The following is a 22,592-nucleotide window of genomic DNA, read 5'->3' as shown; positions in this document are numbered from 1 at the left end:
ACGAACCAGAGCTTTACACCAAACGTCAGCCTCGTCAAACCCTCTCCCCACAGACCTCTCCGCAGATCAGAGGCACGAGGTGTCGGCCGTGTAAACACAATCCCCCCGACGTCCAATCTGTGCCCCTGAAGGGTGTGGGAAGCGAGCGGACACCGGGGCCTTCCAGTAAATATACGACTTTTCCTTGGCTGACTCGGTCTGGAGGGCTCTGGTGACCTCAGCGGATAGAAATGTTCTTTCCTGGTTTGTTACTGAAGTTTTTAGGGTGGAATCAGTTGGAAAAGAAATGTGACTTGAGAAGAAAAAGGCAGCCTTGTCATTTACAGGATGAAGACGAGGACGAGGTGTTGATGTAGACGAAACCAGCAACAGAAAGGGAAGGTCCAGCCCGATGAAAACTAAAGTTGAACTCGGGGTCAACTTTCTGTAAAGTGCAGAGCCGCACAGCGTTGGTCAGTTAACTACGTGGAGGCGCATGTTCCCGACTCGTTCTGCGGTTAAAACTTGTTGAGCCTTGACAGGAATAAACCAATTAAACTAAAGCTGGAATTTTAAATAAAAAGTTGACAACCCTCGTACTCTACATCTTCTCGACCTTCTGACCTGCAGCTACTTCTTCATAAACACGACTACAAGCCCACGAATCTGGTCTCAAACAGCCGCTTCAGTTTGATTTCTCTTAATCGCACACATCGAGTTTTCAGTGGTAAATAACCCCCCCCACAACCTGAACCCCCCCGGTGTCCCCACAGGGTTTAATCAAGCAGCGACGCAATGTGAAAAAATTATTATTCCCCATAACACACAATCAAACTGCGGTGAAAAGACACAACACCCACCGACGCCGCGGCAGCAGAGTCACAACTTGAGTCTCCGTGCATCAGAAAATGAAATGCCAAGCTCGGCTAAGGACATAATGAAAAAGCTATTATCAGCGTGAGCTTTCATCAGCGCTGCATTCAACCATGTTTAATACAAACTGATTCTCTCGTCTGGTGCTGTACCCCTGTGAACGCCGGGATATAATAAAGGAGGAGAGATAAGAAAGAGGAGAGAGAGAGAGAGGCGATCACTCTTCCCCTCCTCCTCCTCCTCCTCCCCCGTTGAAGAAGCGCATCAGCACATTTACAGAAGTTTTCGTGAGCGACACACGAAACACGTCCGCCCCCGATCAACCCGTCACAGCGAGACGCAGATGCATTCAAACCATCTGTGGAGTCTGCATGTGTATCTACCACCTCTCTTCTTCTCCATTCTACCTCCTCTATCTGTGTCCATTCATCTGTCGCGCTTTTCATATCCCTGCTTTATGGCGTCTTGATGTATTCATCCCCCGTCCATCCACCACCCCCTGCGTCCCCGGCTCGGGACTCAGATACAGCTGCTTCATGCACAATTCAATGAAATATTGAATTAAATATACCTTACGATACAATATTCAAAATATATCCAGCATCAGGTCTAATGAGGAGCGGCTCATGAACCACTATCTGGATATCCTCCTTTTTACCTGAGTAGAACTGGGATGTTTCAGAAGACTTGATTATGGTGTCTAAGTCATTTATGAGGAAAAATTAGACAAAGTAAATAAATAAGCTTGAGCAATAATACATGTTTTACATGTGTGTGAAGGGGGGCAGAGGAAGTGGGGACGACACACAGAATAGGTGCTGTATGAATAAAGTTACCGTTATGATTATATAACCCACCTGCGATGTCAACCCGACGCCTTTCCCCTTTAAGACTCGTGCTCGTGCCGCAAGACTCGGAGCAGCCGGGTGCCGCCGCTGAGAAAAATACAACCACACCACCAGAGACCACAGAGGAAGAAACACCAACAGAAAAGTTTTGCCAACTGGCTTGTTTCCTTCAGGTTCGTGCTCTTCTTTGCTTGCTGAGATTTCCCATAGTTTCCCGTCGCCTCATCTTTACCTAAAGTTTCCGTCATCGCCTCCAGGAGCCACCTGAGAATCTCCAAGCAGGCGCCTGCACACACCGACCGGTTTGAGACTCAAGCTCATCCACGTTGCACCGGAAGCACCGACACACCCCGAGTTGTGTCCTTGTAGGCGACAGCTCCTTCAGACTCCTACAGCAACACTACGCTTCCTGTTTATAAGCAGGAGGAACACGGCCGTCTGGATGGAGCTGAGATGTAAACGTTCAGTCTCCGTGTGGTTCAGGTCGATGTCGAGCTGGAAGGTGAACTTCAGTCTCCGGAGCAGGTTCTGCAAGGTCCTGACTGAATTCATCCAAAAATCAAACCAGTCGTCCTCTCGTCCCTGAGACGACACGTCGCTGGTTCACATCCCCCTGGTTTTATCCATGACTCGGCTTTTGTCCTCACATTCACTGTGAATCACGAGACCTTTCATACACAAGCCTGTGCTTTTCCCAAACTACGTCCAATCAATTCAATTTGCCACAGACAGACTCCATTCAAGTTCCAGATCTCAAGGTTGCAGCAGAGTCTGAGTTCAGTTTTTTATTTTTAATAAATCACCAAAAGTGTGTAAAAAACATTTTTGACTTTGTCATTATGGGTCATTGAGTTTAGACGGATGTTGAAGATAAACAAAGCTACAAGACACAAAGTAAAAAGTGTCAGAGTGTTTGCTGAAGTCACTGAGACTCGATCACTGCAGCCGAAGAAGGAGACTTTTCTGGGGCAGGAAAAGAGATGTTACATTTGTTGTCATTAATAAAGGCAGTCCCTGTCTTCTGTACTGTGTGTGTGTGTGTGTCTGTGTGTGATTTGTGACTGTGCGAGCTGGAGTTTACATTTTTGAGCCAGCCTTCACAGCTGCAGCTCCCCTCCGAGACGCACAAACACCCACACCCACACACACACACACACATAGAGACACACTGAACCTCCTCGTGCAAAACAAACCAGAGCCTTCCTGTACGCCTCCCCCAGGAAAGTCTGTGTGTGTCTGTGTGTGTCTGTGTGTGTCTGTGTGATTTGTAGATTTTTTAAAAACCTGTATCTCAAAAATAAGCCGATGTGATGAGATACAACAGAAGTGGGCTGGATGGAAAATCACCGTTTCAGCTTATCTTCATTGACCGGCCTTATTGTCAGATGTCGATTTGTTTGTGTTGTGCGGTTCCAGCCTCAGACTGTAAATAAAGATGGACGACGCATCTCCTCTTCCTCGCTTTGGACACAAATTAATGATATTTCTGGACAGTAGGAGGAAGTGGAGACGTGTCGTCCATCTTTATTCCCCGTCTCTGTGTTTGACCCCCCCGTCCTGATTGACACTGCAGAAGTGGGGTGTGAGTCTCTGTGGGTTAAGAGGCCACATAGTGAAGCAGCAGCCCAGCGTCGCCGTGTGTTGACGCAGCAGCTCCGGTTTAATGAACTGCTTTTAGGAGAGTTTTATATCGAGAGAGAGAAGCAAGAGCTCTTTGTCTGAGGAGGAAGGACTTTATCAATAAAACAACGCGACGCAGCCACGGCCCCACGAGGCCCAGAGCTCCCCCGCACAACAGAAAACTAACGAGGAAACTAACGAGGAAAACAAAAAGACGACTTTGCCTCTGAAGTTTTTTTTTCCAGAGGAAATCTAATGTTCTCTAATGTAAAAAGGTCCGTGGTCAATTTAGGGCTGTGAACCACCAGCAGGCCTCTGATCACTGAATGATGCAGGAACAACTTTACATGTTTATATAACATTGAATTTAATGGATCCCCCCCCTTCGTCGTGACTTATTAAAGTGGTAATTACATAAATCCAGAGATGCAGTTAACCCATTTACACCAGATGCAACGTTTGCAAGTGTTTGTACTTTGTTGTTGCTCGTCTCCTTGCAAATAAAGTTATTAAAGTTGCGTTATAGACGATCAGAGCGATGTTCACGAAGTTTAGGGAAACATCAACAATCTGCGATGAAAGACAAATGTTTCAGCTACGAAACCTTTTTTATTTCAACTCTCGATCCGATTCAGAGGCTGAAGGTTTTGTGAACGTCTGTAATTCTGTCACTTTTAGGTGCTGAAGGTTTTATTCAGCCCCTGAGCTGCTAAAGGCTTAAACACGACAATCACACAGTCGAAGATGTAAACGTAGAATTTGTGACGTAAAGTTAGAAAACACAACAAATTAGAAAGTTTCCTCACCTGCTCAGTGTTCGGTGTTGAACTCTGATGTCATGAAGCTCCTGCACAAAACACAAGAATCACACTCGTTAGCCTGACGTTTTCATTTCAGTATTCCTCATGCAAATACAGAAATTAACTCAATACTTTATATAAACTTTACAGGATTTCCACAGTTTCACAATGTACAAAGAACTTTATTAACACCGACGCAAAACATATTGACGAGGAGACGAGAGCCGCCGCCGCCGCCGGGACATTAAACACATCACTGCTGTTCTCCCGTGGGTCGTCGTAAAGAGTTTCATCAGCTCCGGCGTCAATTAAAGCTCAAACACGTAAATTAAGAGGAACAACTGAAGCGCTGAGGTGAGACGTGACGTTTGAAGAAGGTTAATTATGAGGAGAAACACGGAAAAACACAGAGGAGATGGAAACAGCGAAGCTTCAGAGGAGACGACTCCCACACAGCATCTCTGCTGAGAGAGAGACGGAGCGGGAGGGTACTCCACAAAGTAGGACACACACACACACACACACACACACAGACACACACACACACACACACACTAAGATGCTAATTGCACCTAATAGAGGCAACACTCAGCCTCAGACTCCTTCTCTGACTCAGTCTAATCAGACCCATGGGATCTGGTCCAGACTAATCAGACCGTTCACCACCAGTGATCCATGAGTCCGATTAACACACAGCTCAATACTTAAATACAAACGATGAAACCGATTCTGTGGATTCACGGTGAAAACACCCAGATCTGAGCCCTTCACACGACGGGATCAGAGTCCGACCGATTCCTCAGTTGATAAATATATACGGCCCATATTGGTTTTTTCCCCTCCTCTTCATTAAAGAGGGTTTTTCAGTTTGAGAGCAGATTGATTTCACGTTGGCTCAAATCCCTGCGCTCACACTCAAATATAACCCGCTTGTGCTTGGATTTTTTCTCTGCCCGAGCGCCTGCAATCAAATCTCCTGCGCTCCAGCTTCAGCTCTTCTCCTGTTCATATGTCGCCGGGCAACATGAAGGCGACGCCAAGGATCGGAGTTGTTTCTTTTCCCCCCCCTGTAGTTTATGTATTTTCATTTCAAAGCAAAAGGTAATATTCAATTACTGAAGCTTCAAATATTGACTGGCTTGACCTGAAATTCAAAACCTGAACTACAGAGGTGTCGTTAAATCACCTGTTTCAGTCCAGACACAAATTATTTAGGGTAAAATGAGAAAAACAGTGAAAACTTTCTTATCTATTAACAATAAAGATGAATCAACTATCACGTAGACTCATTTCCTGCAGTTTGACTTCACCATTAAACTCAACAACCATCGATCCTCGCGGACGCTCGCTCCTCTTTCGTCTCCGGTGCAGAACTGTTTGTTCCACTTAGAGTCAACGTTACTGGAGAGAAGGTTGGAAGTGGTTTTTAAAAGCGTCGACTCTTTAATTAACTGGATATTATGCATTCATCCAACCAGCTGCCAATCGATCCTGCATCTCTCCCGTGGTAAACACAACCTTCTGCATCCACCACGTCCCTGCTCCTCACTAAACTATTCAACAGCAGACACTTCATCTCATTAGCCTGAAATTTACTTTGTAAAGTCACAAGAAGCGTTTGTTTCCTACAGCAGATCTATTTATACGTGTCCACGTGAGAGTCCCACATGGGAAAGATTTGAGGTTTTTCATTATAATAACTGCAGCAGTAATTTCTTTCCTTTATTAAATAGTCTATAACAAAGGACAGGATGACAGGATGATTACATCTTTGAGATATTTACAGCCTTTGTTTTATGTAACACATCATTAAATTCTCTTCTCCTACGCCCCTTTAAAGTTTTCACCCGGGTTGTTTTTTAGTGCAGATTTAATGATTTAATGATGCTCTTCCCCAGAAATGAGCTGACAATAGAAAAACCTACATACAGAGGATCTGGTGAAAAACTTCACAGACTATTTAAACCTTTTTAATTCAACCCAGAAACAGGAAATTCTCCGTCTGTGTCAACAACAGCACAGAAAAGCTGCTAAACAACATTTTACCTCGGCTACGTCTGAACTAACGGGTTCACGTCAAGACAAGTGTAACAGTTCCCATGATCGTAAACATGAACACGCCTGAGAACACACGTCACATGACCATTCACCTACACACTCATGAGGTGTTAGCAACGCTTTGTATTCACCGCTGGCAGTTGAGTCATGTGACTGATAAGAACCAATCAGGAGGAGAACGTGGGCGTGTGCGTCATCGTTTACAAAAGTCTCAGTTTCTGTTCGTCCAGACTTAAACACAACCCCAGAGGTTTCAAACTGAAACGAGATCAGCAGCGTTTACACAAGTCTCTGATTTACGGGATTAAAAACTGCAAAGAGTGGACGACAGAGACGTAACTGTAGAAGAACCCGTTTAGAGCTTAAGGCCTTAAGTCTGATTGTACTGCAGATATTGTTTTTATCTACGTCCAGACGAGAGCATAAAAACGACTACAAACGCTCAAACAAACAAACAAACCTGGCCCGGCCACACAAAGCAACAGTGGGCATGCACAAAGTGAGCTGAGACATGTTGACGTGTACAGACTCAACTTTCCATACCTGAGTTGGTGGTGGAGGAGACCAAAAATGGAGCTAAAAGACAGTAAATGTTGCACCGGAGACACAAATGTGACTTAAAGTGATTATTAAAGTTTCTCTGTACCTGCAGGTTGTGTAAATACGCAGATGTTTGCTCACAGGAGAGGTTTACTCAGGGTGTGGCCTTACACTGCGACTCCAGCGAGTCGTGTGAGGTCAGAGCTGAATCTCGAACACTTTCCAGCCTGGTGTTACGTTGCTCTTTAAAAGACGCTCTAAAACCACGAGTATTGAGAGAAGCCCCAGTGGCTGAACGTCCAATAATAGAAGGAGTTAACGCCGGCGTTCCTGGAATTCCCCGCCCCTGGAATATTGACGCCTGTATCAAATCACCGCGGTGGAAAGAAAGGAGGCGCGGGAGCGAGGTGAACGTGCACGGCCTCTAAGCTGCAGGAACATCGGAGAAGACACACAATACACAACCTGGAGGAGAAAAGCTCTTTCTACGTGTACAAACGGAATAACACACAAACACACACACCTCTGCTGTATGACAGGTGGAGAACGAGGCTCGAACGCGGTGATGTGATTTGCAGCCTGATGTGTTTTTGCTGGCAGAGTATTTCCAGATAGTTTATTACACTCGGAGTCTTTTAAATCAACACAAACACACACACACAACAACACACACACTGGCAGGGGGGAGGAGAGGAGCCGTGTAAATCAGTTTTCGCCGGGTGGGTCTTATCTGAGAAATGCCAGCTCTGAGAGCGGGGCGGTGCAGCGAGCTGACGGCGCTGCAGCTGAGCTCTCCTCTGCCTTTAATGACTCGTGTGGAGCCGCTGCCTCATTGAGCAGCAGGCGGAGGAAGCGGCGAGCAGCTGCCAGGTTGAGGTAGGCGCGGCGGCACGGCGCGCAATTAATGATGAAACGTCGTGAAACCGAACCGTCTGTTTGAACACCGGCCGTAAAAAGAGAAGTTATGTCAAGTGAGCGAGTCGCCGCTGAACTGGTTACACCGGTTATCTGCTGACCTATTTCCAGAAATAAAGCCGAGTGGTGGGACAGCGATAGGGACAGATGTTAGACAGACGCCTGGCTTCACTGTGGACCTGAGAGACATCACACTGTTCCACTCGGTGAGGCGCGTTCCAATGAGAGGCCGCGGTCGTCAGGGCTCCACCAATGAAGAGCCTGTTCGACCGAAATCAACCAATCTCCACCCGGGGGATGGATGAACTGCAGGGTGGCACCAAACAAACACACTTTCAGTCACAGGAACAAAGTTGTGTAATTACTAACAGAAATAAAGACACAATCTGATAAATGCTGAATCACTGATCATGCAGCTGCACACATGGAAATTGCTCATTTGTCTTCTTCTGGTTTCCTGGGTTTATATTTTTATCCTAACAACGTATTGTGAACTTGTTCAGTTAGAAAAATCCAAACCAGGGACAAGGATTGTAAATGAGCCTCAGCTACAAATCCTATAGGGACGGATTCCTGCAGCTCTCGTCAATGTTTCATTTGGATCGCCCCCTGGTGGCTGGCTGCAGTATAAGTCGTAAACCCTACCTCCTCCATGTTAGTGAATGAGGCAAAAAGTCAAAGAAGACGCTAAATAAATGTTTCTCAAAGATGGTTTCTGTCATTTGTGGATCTCGGAACCTGTGAGGTGATAATCAACGTAGCTGTGTTGAAATAAAAAAGCTTTTTCCCGTCAACATTAAACTCTCTCGCTCTCGTTCTGGTTCATGCCTCGTTTTTCACTCTGAATCTCTCCTTCACAGCCTCAGTGTTACTGCTCACACTGTGTGGTTAATCCACTGTGGCATGGTGGAGGCTTTACACACACACACACAGACACACACACACACACACATCACACAGACTCACACACACACACACACACATCTGTTCCTGCAGTGGAAGCCTTGCAGACATGGGATTTCCTTTCACATCCAATTGAGACCAAAGAAACTTGGTGAGAAGAGCATGAAAAAGATAAGCTGCGCGCACACACACACACAGACACACACACACACACACAGACACACAAACATCTGTGTAAATATTATACCAGCTTCACACACTAGCATCAATAGCCTGAACACAATGTTAACGTGATACAACATGCAGCTTAAAAAAGACCCCAAAGAGACATCAACTGAACACACAAAAACACAAAAACACACACACACACACACAGAGAGACACACACTCCTTCTGCATGTAGGCAGGAATTTGTTGAGACATAATTACAATGTGTCGTCTGAACAGCATCCGATTAAGATCCTGAGGTTTTATGGCGAGTCTTTGAAGAGCGGAGTGAAGTGGCTCAACCTGGTTCAGCCAACCAGATGACAAACACAAACACACACACACACACACACACAAACACACACCCACACAAACACACACACGCCCAAATGTGATGCTTCCTGTGCAAACCAGTTTCCCAGTTAAAGGCAAACTATGACTTCTTAGGGAATCAAACACCAACTCACACTCTGCTGCTGTTGTAAAAACGTGGCCCGATACACAAACAACAGACACTACACAAAGTGTGTGTTGGTAGAATATGAACATCAGGATGCGTCTGTCGGCCGCTGTGTTTTCATTATGATCCGTCAGATACCGGAGCACAGAGATACGCGGAGGGAGGAGAAAGACGATATGCAACTCAGATGTGAGATGGTATCAGGACGCAGAATATTGTGACCACATGGACGGACGGGCGACGCATCAGAGCTCTGAGGAAGAAACCGCTCCAACAATGACCGATGTTTATACGTCAACAGAAGATCAAATCACCGAGCCAGGTTCTCCTGCAAATCACTTCGACGAGGAGGTTTGTTTTGTTTGTCTGCAGGATTATTAAAAATCTACTGAACCAGGAAATGTTGGAGCAGATCTGGATAAATGGGCGGATCCAGTAATTTAATTTCCTCTTTATTTAATAAGGCGACATTGGGCGTTGACCTTGGCGAAGGTATGAACTCTCAAAACTCACAAAACAGAATAGAATAATCTGATTTACCAGAGTTTCATAATAATTTGAAAATTGGTAACAGTCCTCCGGCTAATTTTGCCAGGAGCCTTTCACAGATGTACTGCATCAGTGTGAATATTTGCTCGTATGTGCAGAATCCCAGATGTCACTTCCAACAGCTGGAAGCTTCGGATCGTACAAACCTGCTCGGCACCAAAAAAAGATTATGAAACATCAACTGCAGCAGCAAAGATGTTTTTCTGAAGGATTCTTCAAGCGAGCACGGTGAACCTGAAGTCACGGCACAACTCCAGCTTCCTCTTATTAAATAAATCACCACAGAACTCCTGAAAATGATCCATTATCAACACAATCCTTACGTTGTTCAGTTCAACGGGTTCAGTCGCACAAACATCTGTGAGCGTCTGTGCATTTTCACCACCTGCAGCCAAACAATCTGCGTCTTTGACAAATAATCACTGCAGAGTTTAGGTCACGTCCTCACAACTTTACGCTTTATTGGCTTATCGGGCGTCAGGGCTCAGGTTCCCATGAAGAGCGAGCGGCGAGTACGAGGTAATCTCATCAGCTCAGAACTTTCCACGAGCTTCTATTGATTTTCTGTGGTGATGAAAAAGTTCAGAAAAGTTTAGAACCAGAACTCGTGAAAGACACAAAGCGAAGAATCTGTGTATTTGACAGTAAACAAGTGAAGATGTTGACTCAGGTGTTAGACACTGAAACGGGATGTGAGTGACTAAAATAGAAATATATAAATATAGAAACTTTATCACCGTCTGCAGTGACTCACACAAACAAACCGTCTCATCCGGGAAAACAAACGCAGATCTATTTTAATTCTCTTAATAAATAATGTCCGTTAGTTGATTATGAATCACAATCATCAAACAAAGCAAAGGTCCTATGAACCTTTAATAACTAAAACCAGACAACAGTTACTGTATAATATTGATTATGTGAGTATATTTCCATGATAAGGTTTTTCTGAATCATTCCACAACCTTCCACCAAGTTCTGTGGAAATCCGTTTAGTAGCTTTTGTGTAATCCTGCAAACAAACGCAGGCAAAAACAAAACCTCCTCGATGGAGGTTAAGATACAAGTCGTGAATCTAAAAAGGCATCAAGAAGCATTTATTAAAGACTTCCTGATCAATAAAGATCCCAGAGTGATTAGTTTCCACAGATCTGATCCTGAACTTCCTCTCTGTGATGATAAAGAAAGCAAATCCACATCCCACTGAACAGTCGTCGTCTGTTCTCCGCTGGCAAACAGTTGCATGCCAACGTGAAAACAAAGACTTTTTGTCTGTCGTGCAAGACAAAAAAAAAAAGAGGCCGCCATTAAAACCGTCTCCCGAGGGGGAGAACGAGGATTTTCTAAAAACAAACTCTTCTCTTTCAGACATGAAAGCCTCAGCGGTGAAGCGGGAACAAGCGGCAGTGTCATCAGAACGTGACGGCCGACGCTTCATCACATGCCGCACGTTCACGGCCCCTGACTCCCATCCTGCTGCTCCTGGTGCTGCGTTTCATCGAGTCCGCCGAGAAACAGCAAATCCCATAATCCTCGGACAGAGAAGGCAATAAACAAAGTGGCAGCGCGAGCAGAGGCCTGCGATGAGTCGGCAGAGGTTAGCGGCTACAGAAGGTGTTTGTTCCTCGTGCACCTCAGACGTGCACGGCTCCTCGGAGGAGAGGGAAGGTGCAGCTGCTGGATCTGGGTCAGACCAGGAGGTGCACACTCCATTTAAAGCACAGTTTAATAAGTAGAGATGAGGGGTGGGGGGTGCACCGGTGTCACTGACATCACCACGACAGGGATTCTGCAAAACCATCAAGTTTCTCACATGAAAGCTTTGGTTTAGAGGATTTCAGGTGTGACCGCAGCTATTTCACAATCACAATGCAAGACTGGAATATTCCTGATTTCATATCAAAGTCTGAATGACGTCACAACCCGAGACTTTGGTCTGTCCCTGCCGAAAGTTGATCGTTATCAAAAACGTTTGCACAATAAGAAACGATAGCCAACTCGACCCAAACCCGAAAATCATTTTAAATTTTCAGTCAGAATCCAGCCCGGGTCCCGACGGGCTCAGGTCGAGTGTCCACACCTCATTATTCAAACTTTGGCGATGTGCTGTGATAGAAAAATCTAGAAACACAAGTATTTGATATTTTTGCTCCAACAAAATGACTGAAAACGACTTTTCCATCATCACAATAACTGTAAAAACAATGATAAAGAGAAAATTCTGTCTAAGAAAGAAGACGAATGAAGGAAAGAATCAGAAGAAAGTTCCTGCAGAGGTCATTCGTCCTTCAGCCGTACAGAGAACCACGTCTGGTGTGAATTAACTCTCACTACGTTCTATCACAGCCATGCTCTTCTCCTCAGGGACCAGCGGGAACTTCCCTTTTCTCAGAGTCCGAACAGAGAAGTTTAAAAAACCAAACACGAAGAAATAAAACAAAGCAGACGAGCGAGAAAACTTACACACAACAAAGAAACCTTCAATTAAAACTTGAATTATGTCCCAGAGCAAACATGTCGATGTTGATTCAACAGCTTAAACTGATATGATGATAATCGTTTCGCATTATTCAAGATTATCATCTGCCAACAGAATCATGTTGTGTTTAAATTAACTTCATATTAAAGTGTCAATGCAGTGAATATTAATCAATTTGGAAAACAGTTGAATTCATTTTTAGGCGATTTACTAAATCAATCAACGAATCAATTGCAGCTCGAGTCCAAGGAAATCCCACAAATGAAAGAAAAGCAGCAAATCCTCTAATTTCAGAGACTGTGTATATTTGTCATTATCTTACATTTTCTTAAATGGTTGATCAATTCTATATAAAATAATTGGCTTGTACATTTTAGCTCTATAAATATATTAATCCTACAGGGGAAAATTTGGCTTTTGTAGGGGACTATTTTCAGTGGTGGATTAATCCGTGTATCTGGAGCAGGAGGACGGATTCTAACGTGGGAACGAGTCAGAATAAACCAGTTACACGTGTGTTCGTGGTTCATGGGGAAAAAAAAAACCCAGTTTCAACAGACGCTTTATCAAAGTGTTAAAGTCCAACTCTCAAACTGAGAATAAAGGAAAAACAGCTCCACCTCATTCACTGCGTTTCAGATCCAAACCAATAACAACCACTTTAAAAACCAACAACTCAGTATAAATACTTTTCACAAAGCGACACCACTGCTGCAGTTGGACAAATAAAACCACAGACGACACGTCCACCCTCCGAGTTTACGACTCCACACGGGTTACACGTGTTGACAAGAGGGAGACATGTCCGGGCGTTATCTGGGAGACAAAGCGATCCCAGTGAAACGACCCCAGGGATCAGAGGCGGGGGGGGTCGCCCGAAGGTCACGACCCTGCACTCACACAGGGACCGGAGCAGAGGTCAAAGGTCAACTGACAGGAGAGTCCCGGGATGACGGGGGAGAGGAGCGAGCTTTGGAAAGAAGAAGAGACGTTTGTCCACATTTGAAGAAGTAGTTTGTTTGTTGGATTAAATAAAAGAAAAAGACGTTTTAACTTTTACGAGGTCACCAGGTTAGAGACTCTGAGACTGAACTTCTATTTTAGCAAGTTAACTTGTTCACAATCTTTCTAACCAGAGCTCGACCAGTGGTTTGAGGCTGGAACAAACGATAGAGAATAATATCATTGTTTTATCACACAGCTCTTATTGTGACTGGTTCTGCAAATGGAAGACTGAAACTCAGTCATGGACACACACACACACACAAACACACACCTGTACCGACAGACAAACACACGCAGCCAAGCAATCAGAAATAAAAACCTATTTCCATAATGAGGTTCAGGAGGTGAAACAACCTCTTCATCGCCGTGTGTGTGTGTCGCTGGTCGTTTGAAAGCGTCTCCGTGTCTGAGACCTCATCTTCCCTCCGGCCACTCAGAAACTCATTAGACGGCTGGAGGCAGAACGTCTCCGCTCTTTAATCCATCGCTCCGCTTGTCAATACGTCTCCGGAGCGTATTTTGCAAAACCTCAACGTGTTGCTGGACCGTTTTTTAATATCGGATAATCGATGCTGATCCACGGGAGGAGAATCCAGAGGAAGCTGCTAACGAGTCACGAGTTGACTCGGAGCTAATCTGTAATCTGGCACTGGAGAGAGAAGATGGAGAAATGAACGGCCTCTGTCCCAGTTAGTTGAGACAAAAGAGACAAGAGAGCAGCTGAAATACAGTTTTAAATTAGTCAAACATGATGACATCAATCCACCAACTGTCTGAAACCTGTTTAACCAGCAGGACTGAAGATGGAACACGTTTCATGGTCTTTATAAACTCCCGTTTCATATTCTCTCAGTCGTACGAACTGCTGGACGAGCCATTTTAAAACACAGGAGCCTTTTTCCTTCCTCCCTCTGTTCACTTATTTATGATTCCAAATAAAAAACAAAGCCGTGACTCTTGCAGTTTATTTTGCCTCCATCCTTTTCCCTCGGTTCGGGCTGAGTCAGAAGCTCTGAGGGATTCTGCTCCGGCTCTGCTCCACTTCTCCGAGTGAAGCTTCTGCTTTGTGCTAAACGTTAATTTAATGACTGAGCGGTTTACAGACGGGGACGCAACATATTTCAGAAAGACGCCCGTCATCTTTAAAAGGGGCAATAACAGCCGTCCGCCCCACCTCCACACAGCAGAGAAATTACCTCCATATATCTGCTGAGGTTCAGAGGGCTGTTGATCAATAACAGCGGCTCGACCATAACTCAGTCTGCGTGATAAGAGTTTTGGCTTTCGACACTCCAATTTCAAGCTGTCCCCTGTTTGGGAACAAAAACCCACTGGACTCTGGAGAAACTCCCAAAAGTCATAAATTATTTGGCACCTTTAGTCACAGAAGAGCTGGACGGTGCATCTCCGCCGTGGTTTCAGGGCAGAAGCTGCATAAGAGCAGAGCGAGCCGCCGGATAAATATATCCAGGATATTCACAGGAACATTTCAGAGCAGCGGCACGACGCAGGCGGGTTTCTCCAAAACTCACGAACCCTGCTGGAGCTTTCACTTCCAGACAACTTCAAAAACGTTCGGGTCAAATGTCACCACGCTGCACTTTTATTCATTTCTGACCGAGATAAGAGTTATTCCACATTTTCATCATTTCCCACAGAAAATAAACTCGTGCAGAAATAAATCTGTGTTTTTTCCTCATCTTTTTCAGTCCATCTTTCTGCGGACAGACGGTAAATCACTCCTCCTTCCTCCTTCCTCCTTTAAAAGCTTCTCTTAATCACTTGTTTTGTAGAAAACGCTGCTCCGCGGTGACCACGCTAACAGCTGCTTTCACCGGGAACCGACATTGTTTAAGTTTAAAGCTGCTCTCCGCTGTAATCCAGTCGCCTGGTGCAGCTCTCAGTCAGAGCTGTGCTCCTGTGGGACCTGGAACGGAGCAGTTTCAGAACAATTAGGGCAGAGGAGGAGCAGAGGAGGAGCAGAGGAGGAGCAGGGAGACGCTGCACAGACAGATGCACCGTAGCAAAAGAGCCATAATAACAATTACGCTAACTGTTCATCCATCTCGCCGCAGTTTACCGCCGAATGCTCTGGGGGTTTGTGGGACTAATCCAATGGGTTATGTGTGACTGGAGGTGGACGCTTTTTTTAATCTTTCGCCTCCAGGTCTTTTCTTCGGCATCAGCGAGGTTCTCTGTGTTTTCTGAGGACGTCTCAGACTCAACACAACTTCTCCTCCTGTGTTCCTGCTCCGTCATGCCGGCTTCATACAGTCCAACCACCCCCCCCTCTCCACAAACAGCTGACATGTTGCACTGGGGCCGGATGTGGCCGATAAGGGAGCAGCATTGTGGTCTGAACTCAGCTCGCTGCTGGTATCAATCAGTGCCAAGACGCTTCAAACCCACTAAAGCTCCTGTTCTCATGGGTTCCTGCAGATCACAGGCTGGAAGCCGTCTGAAGAGCAGGATGTGATCCGATAAAGACCTTCGCTGTCCGCTCGCGTTTCCCCAAACATCCCCAAACCGCCTGAGAGACGATTCTCTGTACATCATCACGTCCTGCAAAAAAAATCCCAAGTATGCAGAGCTTCCTGCAGGTCGTCATTACAAGAAGTGGCTGATCAGGTTTTAATGATTTCCTCAACTAATGACCAGGAAACACTTTCTCTACATCCTCAGGATTTCAATAAATCATCAAACGTATTGTCCAACAAAGTTCTGAAGAGAAAACTTCAGGTTTCAGCCTGTACTTCAACTTAAAACAAGTCATTTTTTAAATAATAAAAATACAGATGTTCCAATAGCAGCATCCAAATTGTACAGAGGCCAAAACCACTTGTGTTGGTTTAATGTTGACTAGCTGCTGCGTGGGACACATGGTTTGAAACATGTAATAGTGTAATCTTCCATATTATTAGGGCAGATCAAGAACAGTTATAAATACAAGTCTGAGGTTTTACTTTGACTTCACGATGTTCTCAGAGGGAAATATTAAACGTTTACCTCCTCTACTTTACAAATCAAGACTTTACACCAAGATATTCTTTGAATTTAACTTTGCTCCCTTCACACTGTGTCCACAGCTGAATGGATGTCGGGTAAATCGATGTGGAAAACTCACAAATCTCTCTGACATGTAAGGCTAAGAAACTGTCGGGCTGCAGGCGGCGTCTCAACCCATCATTTCTCTCTTCTTTCCCAACCTGAGGCTGACGACTGGAAACTCGACTCACTCTCCCTCCTGTTTAACATCATCTCTCTCTCTCTCTGCCCTGTTCTTTCTCCTGCTTTCATCCACTTCTGTTTCCACGTCTGAGAATCTGCTCCTCGTCCTAATTGCTCCTTCTTACATCAGCAGCCTCCGTTTTCCCTCTTCACCCGTTCTGACACCTTACGTTTCCGTTTCACGTGCTCGCTGACCCTCGAACAAACCAAACCGCGTTCCCTCAGACGTGCGTACAGCTCCTGCATATGTCCGTCCGTCAGTCGGTGTGTGTTTGAATTAGTTCGAGTGGACGGACACACACCGCTGAGCACGAGGAGAGTCGACACTCCAGCGCTCACACGCTCTGGATGTAACCTAATCTCTTCTGACTCTCGGAGGCTTCTGGTTGATTCAATGAGCTATGAGCTGCTCTGTGATGGCAGCCGACCGGACAGAGACACTCCACGTGTTGAGGAGACGCAGAGAGAGTCTGATGGGAAGAAAACGACTCATCCTGTCCGCTGTCACTTGTTATTCATCGGCTGCTCACGGCGACTTAACAAGACACTTCAAAAGTATATCTACGCTTTTATGACTCGAAGAAACCTAAAAAGAAAGTGAGAGCTTACACACATATGCTGCTTTCAGACGTGCACTAAACTCTGCAGGAGGAGGTGCATGTGAGGAAAGATCAGTATCACCAAAAGCTCTGGAATCTCCTCGTCTTTCCAAGTTGGCTTCTTCGTCTTCTACGTGTAAAACATATTGGTAAGGATGTCGCCTAAGACGTAGGGTGAGGAGTTTGGACATCCGGGGGGGAGCTCAGTTGAGTCTAGGATCCTCATGAGGACACCCCGACTGGGAGGAGACCCCCTGGGTAGACCCAGAACTAATTGGGTGGATTACATATCCCATCAGGCCTGGCTGCACCTCAGGATCGTCAGGAGGAGGTGGGGGGAGTGTCACTGGGGAGAGGGACGTGAGGAACACTCTGCTCAGCCGGTGACCTCCGCCTCCTCGGGCGAGTGGAAGAGGACGGATGGACAGACGGAGGGACGGACAGACGGACAGGAACTGATGCAGCCTGTTGATTTCAACCCACTCAGGAAAATGTCCGTCTCCCATTTGGAAGTCACACTGGATGATCTGCCTCATATTTCACGCAGCCGTTAGTATTCTGCTCAGGTGACTCTACGTGACCCTAATTTGGAGCAATCATCCTGAAAAGAGAAGGAAAATATCCCTAAATAAGTTTCTGATCCCGAACACGTCTTTGTTGTCTAATAAACGACTAATGCTGGAGGTTAATGGGAATTCACCAAGCAGCTCATTCCGGTGGTTAATGGGAATTCGACAAAATGAGTCGGACTCAAGGTTAATGGGGATTCAGAGCGAGGGCTGCAAACACCTGAGAGGATAAATTGGGAAATTTGCTGGGGAGGAAATTACAGTTGGAAAGGCGCTGAACCGGAGATTTTTTAATATCACCTGAGAATGAATTTAAAGAGCAATTTAACAACAGTAATGATGAAAACAAAGCTGCTCCATCAGCCTGTTTCCTTATTGAACGTAACTAATGGCTGATTTCATACGGCAACACGAGCGTTCGGGGATTCTGACCCACATCTATGAAAACAGAGGATACATCCGCTCCGTTATCTCTTCGGCTTTTTATTAAGAAGAGCGTGTTAAAGGATTTGATTTAGATCATTTGTTGTGTGTTTTCTGACCAACAAAAATCTGCTCTGCGCGGAAGGAAGCGGCGTCTATAAATAATGTTAAACACACAAACATCCGACGCACACAAATCCACCTGCTGCCAAATGCCTCCTCCTGCTGCTCCCAGTTAAACTCATCAGATGAAGAACTCCCAACAAGAAACACAAAGGAGATGTCAGAACACACACACACACACACACACACACACACACACACGTACGTGTGCATGCAGGAGCGTGCACGTAAACCACCTCGGGAGGCCTTCTCATCACCGCTCAGGCTGTCAAATCCTGACAGATAGAGAGACACACACTGTGTCTTTGTGTGCGAGTGCGGAGACAAACTGTGGGCTGCTGGGAATCAAACTACACAAACATCCGCTCCAATATTACCAACTGGATTTTATTATTCAGGTTCCTGAAACCAGATAGAAAGGATTTATCTTTGCTCAGAATAAACTTTTCTCTGGATTGTTGTAAATCCGCTCCGTTACGTACGTGGCTGTGATTTGCAGGTCTGGATATTTCAGGGTTTCAGTGAACCTGCAGCTTAAGACCATATTTAAAAAAGGTCTAGACAAATGAACGCTCACTGTGATTTTACCCAGAATTACCCTCATGTGCTTGTGTGGAAAACAAGTCAACATCCTCAATTACACTAATAACAGACACTTAGGGAGTGAGACACAGTTTTAATCAGGCTGCAGGTGAAACAGAGGAGATCGGCTCAGAGGAGAAACTCCGTATTGATTTCAGCCTCTCAGGAGGTTTTATCGATAATAAAAGATGGTTTAACACCAAGTTTGACCTTTTTAAGTTTCTTTGTTGAATTCATCGCTCATTTCATCTTCATGAAGTAGAAACTAAACAAGGATAAAGTCCAGATGTTCCATATGTCAGTAGAGTTACAGGATACGGATTGTTGACAACTTTAAAAAGGTTAATATTGGTCAAACATCTAGTTGAGAATATTCACGGGTTTTTCTCCGGAGATTTCTGTGTTGTTATGAACACAATCAGAACAGATCTTCCTGCTGCTGTTTTCATAAGTGACTCACACACACGTTGAGTTTTCACTGGTCTGTTGTTCTTGGAATCATCAGTTCTGGTGTTGATGGTGAAAATCCTGCATCGGTCTAAACTCGCCGTCGACTTTTCTCCCCGCCCGACTCGTTCTCCGTCTGACAGGCTACATGTCTCGTAATTAACATCAACGCCTTATCTGTCAGCTGCACACTCGGACGAGCGACACTGACTGTCAGTGAGACAAAAGGCGAGAGAGAGAGAGAGAGAAGGAGGGAGAGAGAGAGAGAGAGAGAGAGAGAGAACTGTGACTCAGCTCCGCCGGCTCTATCTTTAAACTACTGATAGTGGTTCAGCAGATAAGACTCCATAGTTAAAACCAGAAGCAACAGACGTCTGTCTTCAAAACTCAGCGTGTGTGTGTGTGTGTGTGTGTGTGTGTGTGTTCTTTCAAAAGGAATTCATTTCCAATATACAGCCTGCTGAGGGTCCAATTTCCTGAGCGGGGTAGTGGAGCGCTCCGTCTGAGGCGTGTGTGTGTGTTTCTATCTTTGTGAGGACCAATTTGAGTTTTTACACCTTGAAAGTCAGGACATTTTGGACGGACGCTCACAGAGATGCTTGATTAAAACTCACAGGGTTAAAGTTAGAGTCAGAATTCATGTTCGGACCTAACTTTCCTGACATTTTCCAGAGTTCATGTTTGGAAATGGTGTCCTTTCAAAAACAGAAGAGTGTGTGTGTGTGTGTGTGTGTGTGTGTGTGTGTGTGTGTGTGTGTGTGTGTGTGTGTGTGTGTGGTGTGTGTGTGTGTGTCACAGCGAGCCAGAGTTCCAACCTCAGCAGCAGCAACCAAGCGAGAGATGAGCATCGCTGGGGAAAAGAGACGGAAAACCGAAACAGTGAGACGCAGAGGGAGGTGGAGAGGTGGAGAGAGAGAGGGGGAGAGAGAGAAAAGCCTGTATACCTACAAATCACTGCACGTTATTTTTTCTATAGTGCTGAATTCTCGCAGGTTAATTTTACTCCCAACATTCACAGCGGCTCCACTTCCTGGACGACGGCTCGGACCTGCAGGGATCTGACGGTTTGAAGGTGAATCTGGGACAAAGTTCTCCGACATCTGCTCCTGACTGAAGAGGATGAAACTCTTGACACTTTGCCCGGAGCGTGTTACACTGAACAATCGTACATAAATGTTTTGGCATGAAAATCATTTCATTCAAAGCCAAAAAGAGAAGATCCAGACTGTCAGCATCAGGGTTGAAACCTTCAAAATCGATCAAACGCGTCGCTCTGGCCTCCCCTGCCGCCGCTCTTATCTCGTCTGTTTCGCTGTCGTCACGCCGCCGCCCTGTCCTGAGGATTTCTTTCTCTCTTTCCTCCGTGACTGCTCTGATCTGTTTGCTGGCATTAACAGCAGCTGAGTGCACATCAAATACACGAAGCGCTTGGAGATCTCTCAGAGCCGGCGTCTGGAAAGATAAATCAAACCACGACTAGAAAGATATGGGCTTTGAAGGCAGATTTTTATTTATATCGTTTTCTTTAGTAAAGCCGGGTACGTGTACTTCGTCCAAATAGAGGAATGTAACCATATAATCGCTTTGGAAATCACGGAAACTCATTTCAAAGTTGAAGTGTTTAATGTGCTTCCTAGATTTTATCGAATTAAATTAACCAACCTTACAAAAGCTCAATTTAGCAGGCACTTCTCCAACAATTCATATTGAATAGTAATTATTAAACAGCACAAAAGACTGGAAACTGAGGGAAACGGAACGAAAACAAAATCAATCTGCCAAGAAATCAAACAGAAACATTTATTTAAGGTGTACTTCGGTTTTTTGTTTAGGTCCCATCTGCTAACATGGAGGAGGCAGGGTTTATGAACTGAGGGCGACACTTTGGCTTCACTTTCAGGAGCCGTCAGGTCGTCCATCTTTATTTACAGTCTATGCTTTAATAACAATTATACGACATAAGATCATTCTATTAATTTGAGTTTTAAAGCTTCTCAAATGTGATGATTTGTTGCTTTTCTTTGTTTCTAAACTAAAACTTCTGGGACTTTAAAACTTTAAAATCAGCATAATAAACAATTGGTGGCTGCAGACTTCCTTAAAACTTAAAAAGGCGAGTTTTGATTCAACTGTGCTGCATCACTGTGACTTCTGCTTCTCAGAGCCACTGAAGTTGAAAGTAAAACATTGAGTTTTCCTGCAGGAAAAGGTTAAAAAGGACTTTTCCCATGTCGGCGGTCACAGCGACCTGATAAGAGACGGATCACACACACACACACACACACACACACACACACACACGTGCGTTTGACGATTAGCGGCGTGTACGAGTCCATGACCTTGAGAAATAACCCTGAACTGAGTGTTTACTGAGTTTGTTTCTGTTGGCATTGACGTCCTCCTGTTTGGCAGCTCTCACACAGACACACACACACACACACACACACACACACACAGACACACACACGTTGATGAGATGCAGCTCTATGCCATGTCTGCCTCCCGTGGCGTCACACACACACGCGCTACTTCCCATCTACATCCTTCCAGCTGATCCCTCTCTCACAACATTTCCATTTCAAAACCTGTGACTTTCACGAGACCTTGAAATCGCTGATGCCAGAAAATGTTGTTGATTATTTTCATGCTAATCACTCGTCAAACTCACGACAGTTAATGATGTCGGATCAAAGTGAGATTTCCAGCTGAGACACACCTTGTATATATCAGGAGGAGGTGGGGGGGAGGGGGGACTATATTCGTTAATATGCTTTACATATGCTTTACATCAGATACACTTTTTAAAGTTAGACACAGTCCTTCAGTTTGTCCTTGTGGCATGAAGCCTGCTGCTGGTTCTCATGCTGCACTCACACATTGGAGGAAAGAAATCGTTTATGGTGTCGTTGACTTTGCATTTTCAACAAAATTTGCTTCGTCATTAATAGAAAAGCAGTTTCTCTGCATGTTTTTCATGACTCTGCACACGTCTGACCTTGTGTCTCCTCCCCCCCTCTAATTAATTAGATAATCCTCCTGTGGTCCAGTGAAGCCTAACATCTAATGATGATATCCCAGAGCACAAGAGCACAAGGCGGCGTTATTAAAACGTCTATGCATTGTCAAGCCAACAGTCCGAAACACCATAAAATTAAATTTACTGTTACGTGAGACAAAGAGAAGCAGCAGATTCCGTGAGGACCTGGAACCATCGAAAAACGACTTTGATAAAGAGACTAATGTTTTCTGGATTAATCAGCTGATCAGTGCAGGAAAATAAACAACTTTATCTGCAAATAAAGAAGGACGTCTCCACTTCGTCTGTACAAAAGAAAAAGTCAAAACATCTCAAACACAAGTGCTGCCATTTTGTTCTTCATCACTT

At 45.0% G+C, this 22,592-nt stretch overlaps 1 protein-coding gene across 1 annotated transcript in view; it reads right to left on the bottom strand.

Annotated features, from left to right (window-relative positions):
• Positions 1-22,592, bottom strand: part of LOC118101411 (plexin-B2) — a 102,634-nt gene that overhangs the window by 63,996 nt on the left and 16,046 nt on the right. The window contains 1 exon segment of the mRNA XM_035147156.2: positions 4,127-4,167. The gene's annotated coding sequence lies outside the window, so the exon portion shown is untranslated.

The sequence above is a fragment of the Hippoglossus stenolepis genome, chromosome 22 (genome assembly GCF_022539355.2).
Source record: "Hippoglossus stenolepis isolate QCI-W04-F060 chromosome 22, HSTE1.2, whole genome shotgun sequence".
Taxonomy (NCBI): Eukaryota; Metazoa; Chordata; class Actinopteri; order Pleuronectiformes; family Pleuronectidae; genus Hippoglossus; species Hippoglossus stenolepis.
The sequence above is the reverse complement of the archived record's forward strand: the minus strand, read 5'-3'. Positions and strand labels throughout refer to the sequence as shown.